This window comes from Mus caroli, unplaced genomic scaffold (assembly GCF_978045245.1).
Source record: "Mus caroli unplaced genomic scaffold, Mus_caroli_1 scaffold_7, whole genome shotgun sequence".
NCBI lineage: Eukaryota > Metazoa > Chordata > Mammalia > Rodentia > Muridae > Mus > Mus caroli.
Window position 1 is genome coordinate 77,943,244 of NW_028227262.1, and position 10,875 is coordinate 77,954,118.

Consider the following 10,875-nt stretch of genomic DNA (forward strand, 5'->3'; position numbering starts at 1 on the left):
CATCTCATCATGGCTTTTTGTTTGTTTTGTTTTAGATAAAGCACAGGTCAGCAATTCAAACATCAATTATAAAAATCAAACTTTATAGCAAGGCCCAACACTCCGGAGGCAGGTATCTGAGTCTGTAGGCCAGTCTGGTCTACAGAATGAGTTCCAGGATAGCCAGGGCTACACAGAAAACTCTGAAAACAAACAAATAAAAAAACCAAAAATCAAATATTCTAACACAGTACAATATAAAATATACTAATTCAATATTTTCATGATAAGGGATGATAGAAAAACAATAAAGGTTTTGTTTCTGTAATTAAATCATGGTGTTCCTGCAAGAGCAGAAAGTTTAGTACATCTAATACAAACATATAATTCACAATATGAACTTATCTCAAATCTGACTTCAGTTGCTAATGTTCTGTGGCACGTGCAGGGCCAAGAGCCCACATTGAATGTTCAGAGCCCTGTGACACGATGTAAGTCTGCTCTAGAGCCATCAGACACTTGATTTTTGTGGGGAGAGGATCAGTACACATTCAGAAACCTTTTATCCAGGGCCAAATTTTGTGCAACCCTCACATTCAGTTACATGGTCACTTCTGGGGTTGTGACCCACAGTTTAAAAAGTTAGGCACTCGGGAGGCAGAGGCAGGCGGATTTCTGAGTTCGAGGCCAGCCTGGTCTACAAAGTGAGTGCCAGGACAGCCAGGGCTACACAGAGAAACCCTGTCTCGAAAAACCAAAAAAAAAAAAAAAAAAGTTAGAAGTGCCAAGTGCTGGGACAGCAGGTGTCTGCCACCACACCTAGCATATGAGTGAAATGGAGGGTCTTTTGGTCAATCTGTTTGGGAACTATCTGTTTTGTATAATGGTGACTCCAATTTGCAAGAGCACCAACAATGGAGAAGAGCTCCAATGTCCCCAAACCCCTGTCAGACCAATCACTTGTGGGTTTTAGTTTTGTATCCAACCTAGTGTTTGTGAAGGACTATCTCCTCGGGGTTTTGGTTTGCATTTTGTTACCAACTAAAGATACCAAGCCTCTTCACATGGCTTATTGGCCATGTGCATGTCTTTGTATGTCTCTTTAAAATGGTTGTGATTTAGAAAACACATTCTACCTCTTTAGGGGAATATCCGTGCTGTTCACATTGCTCTCTTGGTCCTACTCACTCATTACTACTCACATAGAATTCTCTCAAATCAGTTCAGTCAGCTTGTCACTTGTAAAGTGCCTCTTCTCAGCAGTGTGACCACCCATGTGGGCTCTGTGTCTTTCCACTCCTTTGTGGACACCCAGCTGTGCTGGTTAGTTTTAACTCTTAACTGGACATGGCTTAGGACCACCTCAGAAGAGCTTCAACTGAGGCATTATGTAGATCAAGTTGGCCTGTGGGCATGTCTATGGGGGACTTTCCAGACAGTTGATTGATGGAGGAAGGCCCAGGCAGGCCACTGTGGGCAGTACAATTCCCTAGGCCCCAAAGTATGCAAAACTAGAGAAAGCAACAAGAGATCAAGCAAGCAAAGATTTCTGCATTTATTCTTTTTTGCTCTTGACTGCTATGTGACTAGCTGCTTTGAGTTTCTGCCTCAGCTCCCCCCTAGTGATGGACTTTAAACTGATATAAACCTCTTTCTCCCTCAGGCTGCTTCTGATCAAAGTGCTTTATCACAGCAACAGAAGTGAAACTAGAACACCAACCTTGCCAAGGAAGCAGCTCTCTCAGTTTGTGATTAAAAGCAACTGTGTTGTCAGGGGGTTAAAACCACAAAAGGGAACTCCTGAGTACCTTGTTGGAAACTCTCACTCTTGTGATAAATTAACCTCTAAATATTGGTGATTTAACTCAATACAAAGCCACTGAGATGTTTGGTGTCACTTGAAAGCAGTGTGCCAGGCTAGGGAGTGTGTGCTCCAGTTGGTCTTCGTGGGCCCATGATCTTTCTGTCTTGTGAATCATGGCTCCAGGAATCTTCATGCAAAGTGAAGCCGATAGACGACTTCACAGTGCATGGTGGGGAGAGCCCTAGAGACCAAGACCTAAATCCTATGGATCTCACCAAACTGCAAGGGTGATCAAAACAAAGCAAACAAGCAAAAAACAAAAACAAAACAAAAACCAAACCAAACCAAACCAAACCAAAACCAACCAAACAAAAAATACCAGGAGTTTTGCTGGAAACATGAGAGGAAAGGGAAACAACATCAGTGGATATGAGACCAGCATCTGCCATGCTTGAGACAGCAGAGAGGGTCCTGCTAGCTTTGACCCTGTTACTTGTCCTCTGGCCTCAATGATCCTGGCTGCTTTTCAGTGGCCACAATGGAAGGTATTCTATTTATTCTCCCTGACCCCTAACCCCTTTCCCACTTCACTGTTCTCTCTCTCTCTCTCTCTCTTTCTCTGTTTCTTTCTTTTTTTAACTTATTACATTTTATTTATTTATTGAGGGTGGGGCATGTACACAGCATACTGTGGAGGTCAGAGGGCAACTTTCAGGAGTTTTCTCTTTCCAGCATGTGAATCCTGAGGTTTGAACTCACTACTTCTGGCTTGGAGGCAGGTACCTTCACGTGCTGAGCCATCTCAGCAGCCTATGGTCTTGTTATGTCTCTCACTGGCCTTAAACTCATGGCTCAAGTAGTCATCCCTGCTCAGCCCCATCTTTCTGGGTAGCAGCACATACTTGGCAGTGTCACTTGCTTATGGGAGCAGTTCTGAAGGACGCTGAGGACTCAGACAGTTACATTGACTAGGTAAGCTTGGGCAGTTAGTGAGTCGGGGCATGGCATGAGCCTTTCCTGTGACCCTGAAGCATACATCCTGAGGTTCAGTCGTCGTTTAGACTTAACTGAACTGAGTTCTGTATTACATCTCAACTAAGGTATATATTTCTCCCTTAAATGTTTTAAAAAGCCACCCTTGTTCCTCTGTTCTCCCAAATTAGTGGTCGTTGCTACTGATCAGCATGTGCTCTGGTTTGTCTGAAGTCAGAAGTTACTCAGCACAAGTCAGTCTGAGTGTCCAGGGACCTTATTGATGGCTATTGTGTCAGAGAGATGACTGTGTGAAATACTCTTTGATTTATCAATTTTGTTGCTGTTGTTTTAAAATGGGCTCTTGCATTATACCCCTGGGTGTTTTCCCACTAGAGAAGTTCTCCTGCCCAACTCTGTTGCATGAGTGGACATAAAAGAGCTTATTTGTGAGTTTTGTTTCAAGACAGTAAACATGTCATCACAAAGAATTGTTAAAAACGAGGAAGTAAAACATTATTATTATTTATTATTGTCATTGTTGTTATTTGAGACAGGATCTCCCTACATAGCTTTGGCTGTCCTAGAACTCACTATGCACACCAGGCGGGCCTGGAATTCACAGAGATCTGTTTGCCTCTGCTTCCACCTCCCAAGTGCTGGGATTGAAGGTGTGTGACTTCAATCAGCAAAACATTTTAGTTGATGGTGGACCAAACCTGCAAGTCTTAGGAGGTAGAAACAACGGGATGAGGAGTTCAAGGCCCTCTCTGCTGCATCCCAGTGCACACTGAGTTAGAGCTAGCCTGGGCTTCGTGAGACCCTGTTTTAAGACCAAACAAAGTGAACTCAAATGAAATGTAGGTACAGTAGTTTGGTAAAGCAATTGGTGGTCTGAGGAGGTTGGGTCTGCTTTGGCCTTGTAACTCGTTTCAGCTGCGGTGAGCACCAGCAGAAACTCTTGAGATAGCTCTGGGAGGAATGATGTGAAAAGACGCATATAAGCATCAACAGGGCTGAGGGTGCTGTTTGGTGAAGGAGAGTGCCCTCCCGCTAGGCCCTAGGTTTGAGTCCCACAGCACAATATTTCGAGCAGAAACTATCCAGCTGATCTTAACTCAGCCTGTCAGAGAACATTGAAACTGTGTCGTGGGGGAAAAGCTTACCAGGTTGGTGTTCATGTTCCATTTGGAAATCTCCAAACCAAATTAAAGAAGAAGAAGAAGAAAAAAACCAATCTAGATTGTTTTTTCTAGTCCCTGGGAAAAAGTTGTAAATGCCACCATCAAGGGGAAATGAAAGGATAGAATAAATGTTTTCATGTCAAGGATTAATGAGAACCACTGTTACCGTACTGATACCACTGTTACCCATAAGAGAAATGAAACTCAGAGGAGGTGGGGGTGAAGGCCTGAGGCAAGAAGAGGAAAGTTCCAGAACAACCAGGACTACAGAGAGACAGACAGACACCCATGCCTATAATGGCAGCTCCAGGGAGCCTGACGCCCTCTGGCCTCCATGGACATCTGCCTGGCATGTGGTACAGGCTCAAAGGCAGGAGTCAGATCTCTGAATGCCAGGCCAGCCAGGGCTATATAATGAAGTCTGTTTTAAACACACACACACACACACACACACACACACAAGTTGCTAGAGGTATCTTGCTTTGGGATATGTGCTTTGACCTGGAAAACAGAAGCATACCTGCCAAGAGTGCCATCAGCCTGTGTAGGGAGCAGAAAAACAATGTCTTACTGAGTGAAGTCCTGAGGAGATTAGTTCTGCTGACATGGGCGTGGCCATCACGGCCCCATAGCCTCAAATCCATGGAGAAACAGCAAGTAGTTTCAACTGAAAGCCATAGAGAATATACAAGAGATACTCAGCAGGAGAGGAGAAAGGACTGGAGGGAGGGGAGGGGAGGGACAGGAGTGAGGGGGGAGGGCAGGGACAGGAGTGAGGGGGAGGGCAGGGACAGGAGGGAGGGGGAGGGCAGGGACAGGAGTGAGGGGGAGAGGAGGGACAGGAGTGAGGGGGGAGGGCAGGGACAGGAGTGAGGGGGAGGGCAGGGACAGGAGGGAGGGGGAGGGGAGGGACAGGAGTGAGGGGGGAGGGCAGGGACAGGAGGGAGAGCAGCTCCTAAATGCACCTAGCAGGTTGTTATCTGAACTTGGTCTGGCGTCTGTGCCTCCAGCAAGGCTGTGGCTGTCTGCTGCTGTGCACCAGTGGCTTCTGCTGAAACACCCCAGGCCATTCTTCAGTTCTTTCCCTCATTCACTTGACCCTTTCTGGGTTGGCTCACCATCTGAGGTAGACTGGAGCCACTACTATTACCTTTCAAAATCTGGGGTGTTTTTGTTTGTTTTGTTTTTTGAGACAAAATGCCTCTTACCCCAGGTTGACCTGGGGCTCAGACTCCTTACTGTCTTGCCCCAACCTCCTAAATTCTGTGATCGCAGCCTGCGCCCGCACACCGTGTTTCTTCAGTGAGGAGGATTGCAGCTGGCGTTTCCTGAATGTGAGGCGAGCACCTGGCTCCATCACAGCCCATGGCTTCCCCTCGTGTTCCCATCGTTTCTCCAGCACCTCGACTACTGCAGCAACTTCAAGGGACTCACCCTGGCTTTCTTCGTCTTACTTCACGTGCATCCAAACCAGATGTACCTTTCTGAAAGGGAACCTTCACCTTGACTTGGGACCTACAAGTTCAGGGCTAACCTTGGAAAAAAGAGACTCTGTTTTAAATTAAAAAGTCAGAGCCGGGCGTGGTGGCGCACGCCTTTAATCCCAGCACTCAGGAGGCAGAGGCAGGCGAATTTCTGAGTTCGAGGCCAGCCTGGTCTACAAAGTGAGTTCCAGGACAGCCAGGGCTATACAGAGAAACCCTGTCTCGAAAAACCGAAAAAAAAAAAAACAAAACAAAACAAAAAAAAAACCAAAAAACTGACTGCTCTTCTGAAGGTCCTGAGTTCAAGTCCCAGCAACCACATGGTGGCTCACAACCACCCATAATGAGCACTGACACCCTCTTCTGGTGCATCTGAAGTCAGCTACAGTGTACTTATGTATAATAATAAATAAATCTTGGGGCAGAACAATCAGGGACTGAGTGAGTGGGGCCGACAGGAGAGAGCGGCTTTGATGAGAGAGCAGAGGTCCTAAAAATTCAATTCCCAGCAACCACATGAAGGTTCACAACCATCTGTACAGCTGTAGTATACTCGCATACATAAAATCAATAAATCTTACAAAAAGAAAAAGAAAAATGAATCCAGATGGATAAATAAACACCAAAAAAGCAAATATACAGAATTTTTAAAAAAAAATTATTTGAGTCTGGGTACAGTGGCATATACCTGTGATTCAAGCTGAGACAGGGGGATCTTCTGTTCGAGGACAGCCAGGACTAGATCACAAGATCCTGTTTCAAAACCTTTTAAATTTTATACAAGGAAATCTACATCCTTTCATCAGCTCACATCAGTCCTAGAGTAAGCCTCTTATTAAAACAAATTATTCAGCCAGACATGGTAACTTATGCCTGTGATCCCAACATTTAGGAGATTGAGACAGGGATTGTTACAAGTTTCAAGCCAGTCTGAGCTACATGGTGGGACCCATTTCAGAAGAAAGAAGAGAGGAAGGAAGGGAGGGAGGGAGGGAGAGAGAGAGAGAGAGAGAGAGAGAGAGAGAGAGAGAGAGAGAGAGAGAGAGAGAGAGAGAGATCTGGCAAGATAGCTCAGTGGGTAGAGATGCTTGCTACTAAACTGGATGGCCTGAGTCTAATCCCTGGAACCTATAAGCTGGAAGTTGTCTTCTGACCTCCATGTGTGCCACATACAAACCCACACAAATAAACAGATAATGTAATAAAAATAAATAAATAAATAAGAGAGACAGGAAATATTCAAATAAGATTCCCCCCCCCCCTGTGTGTGTGTGTGTGTGTGTTTTTTTTAAGGGTCTTTGCCTGTTGAATATCTCGTCCACCCCCTTTCAGTCACATTGAAGCATTCTAACAATCTTGGCCAGGGCTGGATCCTAGTTGAATAGTAGAGCATATGGAAGAATACACACAGTGTGAGCAGTGCCCTCAGAGTTAAGAAGGTGTTAGTTCCCGTGGAACTGGAGTTGCAGACAGTTTTGAGTCACCATGTGGGTTCTAGGAAACAGACCCAGAGTCCTGGGCTGAAGCAGTAAAGAGCACCAACTGCTCCTGAGTTCAAATCCCAGCAACCACATGGTGGCTCACAACCATCCATAATGAGATCTGATGCCCTCTTCTGGGATGTCTGAAGACAGCTACAGTGTACTTACATATAATAAGAAAGAAATACATCTTTAAAAAGGAAAAGAAAAGAGGACAGACCCAGAGTCCTCTGCAAGATGAGCCAGTGCTCTTGGCTGCTGAGCCACCTCTCCATTCTTATTCACCAACCATTTTTTGCATTTATTGTGTGCATATTCCAGCACAAATCTGTCCCCTGGATGTGTTTTACATTAACTCTACGCATCCAGTTTGATCTTTCCTTCTCCACACATGTGCAGGACAAGAGGGAAGGAGATATCTGTGTTGCAGGTGGTAGTGTAGAAAATGTATCTATCCGAGTTACATCATCTCCGCTTATCTCCTATCCGCACCAATGCCATCCATCTCTAGCAACATAATTTCTATCTATATAGCAAAACATCCACAGTAATAATACATATGTAATGTGTGTATGAGGTTATTCCTCACAGCTCGAAGTACTCTCTGAGCGGTTGATCTAAAATCAACTCATGTTCTGAAAGACTTTGTGCTGTGCTATATGCCTTCATCTCTGCTTTGCCGTCGGTCTTAGCTCTTTGCTCTAACCTAGCAAGCGGATAGGATGCTAGCCGCTAACCACCATCCACACCCTTGTTTGAGCAGCAGCTGTATCGTGCCCTGTGCCTGTTTGTGAGACAGAAACCTGCACCTGCTCTGGACACTGGCTCATTGTGTAACATTCTGTGTTCTACCCCATGCATAGCAGCACGTGTGGTTATGGGGCGCGTGTTCTGCTATTCCAGGCCCCATACATTCCAGGCAGTGCCATTCCTGTCTACAGGGAGTATACAGTCTTTGTGGGATAGACAAATAATAAAGAGGCACTAAGAAAAATTGGAACCAGGCGTGGTGGCGCACACCTTTAATCCCAGCACTTGGGAGGCAGAGGCAGGCGGATTTCTGAGTTCGAGGCCAGCCTGGTCTACAGAGTGAGTTCCAGGACAGCCAGGGCTACTGAGAAACCCTGTCTCGAAAAAACAAAAACATTAAAAAAAAAAAAAAAGAAAAATTGGACAATTTGTACAACGTTACAATAATTTGAAGGTTTTAGTGGAGTACTGGGGAGGTGGCTCAGTCTTTAAGACACTTGCCTCATGCATGTGTGGACCAGAGTTCAGATCCTCTGACTGTGTATAATGACTGGTGGGTGTGACTGTTCACCTTCAATGCCAGAATAGCCACGGAGACTTGGGATCTCCAGAGCAATCTGGCTAGCAAGACTAGCTACATCAGTGAGCTCTGGGTTTGATTGAGACTCCCTGTCTCAATGAATAATGTGAATGAATATGCCTAAATCTGTGCCCAAACACATGGATGTGTGTGCAGATACACACACATGTATACACACAAACATACATACATACACACATACACACAAAATGGGAAAAGAAAAATAATAAATTAAGATTCGTTTTTCCTTTGAGACCATCTCATGCATCCTAGGCTGTCCTTCAACTGACTACATGTCTGAGGATGACTGTCCTTGTCTACATGCCTACATGTCTCTACTACATGTCTGAAGGCTGTCCTTCAACTGACTACATGTCTGAGGATGGCTTTGAACTCATGATCCTCCTGTCTGTTCCTCCCAAGTGCTGGGATTACAGACATGCATCACTATGCCTGCACTAGTCTAGAGGTCTTAGCTGGTTTATTTTCTATTCTAGAATAGGGCAAGAGTACAGTTCATAGAACAGAATCAGTCTTCCTAAGGGCTGAGCTAAGGAGACCAGCTTTCTAGACAGAGAAGGACCAAAGCAATCAGAAACAAAAGCGAGTCTGGACCAGGCTGTTTCAAAGGCTCTACCTTCTAAGGTGGGGACAGAACAATGGAAAATTAGCTGATTGGTAAATATTTGATCATTTCAGTTTTTCTAATGATTAATTGATGCAAGAATCATCATTACCATGAATGAATAGCCCACCAAAAGGATCTGACAGTTACCTCTCATTTCTTTGGCTTCTCTCTCTCTCTCTCTCTCTCTCTCTCTCTCTCTCTCTCTCTCTCTCTCTCTCTTATGCATATGAGTACACTGTAGTTGTCTTCAGACACACCAAAAGAGGGCATCGAATCCTATAACAAGTGGTTGTGAGCCGCCATGTGGTTGTTGGGAACTGAACTCAGGACCTCTGGAAGAACAGTTGATGCTCTTAACCACTGAGCCATCTCTCCAGCCCCTCTTTGGCTTCTTGAAAGGTCAAATATATAGCTTAGGGTTGGTTTGATGACATGGGACTTTAGCATGCTTTTTTTTTTTTTTATGTTTTCTTTGTGTGTCTATGTGTATGCATGTGTTCCTGTAGTGCATGCATGTGTATAAGTACACATACGGGCCAGAGGCTAACACTGGGTGTTGTCAATCAACTTCCATCTTACCTTTTGAGACAGCATCTCTCCCTGAACCTGGAGTCTTCAGATTTGTCTAGATGGGCTGGTCAGTGAGCCCCAAGTATTTCCTGTCCCCACTTCCCCAGTGTTCCCATTACAGGCATGAGTCTGCACTCGGTTTTTATATCAGGGCTGGAATCTGAACTCAGACTTGTGTGGCAGCAACTTTACTGACAGTACCATTTTCCCACATGCCCCCTTTTGACTTTTAATCTGATGTACTGGCACACAGTATAAAACACTGACTACAACAATGTCCTATGATTTTTATTTAATAAGTTAATGAGCTGATGACAAAATACTCATTTTATTCAAAGCCGCAGTGTGTGTGTGTACATGCATTGTGTTTATTGTTCCTATTACCTATGAAGATGTGTGTCCATGTGTGCTTGCATACATATATTCGCATGTCTATTAAATGCTCTGTATATTGATACCCTATTAATACTCATGACTTTGCACTCTGTTATATAAGTTGAAAGCCGACCATTGGTTTATACTCAGCTTCTGTCTTAAACTAAATCATACTGACGTGCCAATCCAAGCTGACCTAGGAGAGAAAAGAGCCCAATTCGCAAGCAGGCAGCTGGAGCTGTCATGATAAAGGTCCTGCTGCATGGCAGCCTTTTTGTTTTGGCTTTTCTTGACCCTTCCTGCCGTTTCCTCCGTGTGCTCGGCCTTCCACCCTAGCCTGCTCACTTCTGCCTGGGGGACACCCCTGAGAGCAGCACCCACAGTCTAGCCCCTGTTTGGCAACTTTATATCCATTCCACACAGATATTTGGGTATGTCTGTAAATCTAGGAACCACACGTGAGTCAGAACCAGGAAAACTCTGTAGAGTGGAATCTGCTAGAATTCCTCAGCTCCTACAGCCTGAGCCACTGTGAGGTAGAAAAGTCAGAGTGGGACCTAGGACTTGTGTCTCCCCAAGGCTTGCAGGCATGTGTCTCCCCCAAACATGCAGGCATGTGTCTCTCAAGGCATGCAGACTTGGGCAGCCACAGGAGCCAGCCCCCACTTCACCTTGGATTATTTTTCTTCACTTTCTGCCTTTCTACCTTGCCCATGATTATCCTATCTGGATAATGACAACATTTTTAGTCCTCTTTTTATCTCTGGGAGGATAAAGGTGAGCTCATATCTAGAAGTTTCCCTTCCCACTATTTTGAGGCCTGACTGTCACAGTCTTGTGGGGCTTTTAACTTTCCCAGAGCTACATTCTAATAGGCCATTTTACTTTTGTCATACTTGGTTGTTGTGACCAATACCTGGGAAGGGGTAACCAATACCCAGGAGGGGGCTGCTAATGTTTTTCATTATTATTGTTATTTGTTTTGGTGAGGCATGCATGCTATATTTGGAGGTCAGAGGACAAACTGCAGGAGTTAGTTCTCCCCTAACTTTGTGGCCTCAGGGATTG